This window comes from Ictidomys tridecemlineatus, chromosome 8, assembly GCF_052094955.1.
Source record: "Ictidomys tridecemlineatus isolate mIctTri1 chromosome 8, mIctTri1.hap1, whole genome shotgun sequence".
In the NCBI taxonomy this organism is placed as follows: domain Eukaryota; kingdom Metazoa; phylum Chordata; class Mammalia; order Rodentia; family Sciuridae; genus Ictidomys; species Ictidomys tridecemlineatus.
In genome coordinates, this window is record NC_135484.1 from 150,001,745 (window position 1) to 150,002,316 (window position 572).

Genomic DNA, 572 nt, shown 5'->3' on the forward strand with positions numbered 1-572 from the left:
AAGGTATGTGGCCACTGGACATGGAAGATGAGGTTTCATCATGTCCTGGCCTCAAAGAGGGAGACTGAGCTAATGTGTAGATGTGTTCAGGGACTACAGGGCTCTGGAACAGGCTCGGCACCAAGTGGCTGCTAGTCCCTTCATAACCCATGCTCTGGGGCAATGGGAGAGGCATAAAGGAGGTGTGGGAGCAGAACCCAGATGTCACACTGTCTTTTCTTTGTTTACTAAAACCTTTATTTATTTATTTTCATGTGGAGCTGAGGATCGAACTCAGCGCCTCTCACGTGCTAGGTGAGCGCTCTACCACTGAGCCACAACCCCAGCTCCCTCCACCCCGAGATGTCACAGTTTCTTTTTGCTCTTAAATCTCAAAATAAACCCCTGGGAAGAACAGAGGAAAGGAAATGGCTGTAGGTGGGAGCTAACAGACGGGGCACAAAGTGAAGCTGGAAATCGGTCTCAGCCCTGAAAGAGGTTGCATTTTGAAGGTGACGGGGAGAAACCTGTGGTTCAGACACTGCTAAGTCAGAATTAGGTTCATGCTGGATGTAGGAGTAGGCCCTCCAAAC

General features: G+C 49.7%; 1 non-coding gene across 1 annotated transcript; it reads right to left on the reverse strand.

The window, feature by feature from the left end:
- Positions 1-252: 252 nt before the first annotated feature.
- Positions 253-325, reverse strand: Trnaa-agc (transfer RNA alanine (anticodon AGC)). The gene has a single exon. It is a non-coding gene; the product is annotated as a tRNA-Ala (tRNA).
- Between the last annotated feature and the right edge of the window lie 247 nt (positions 326-572).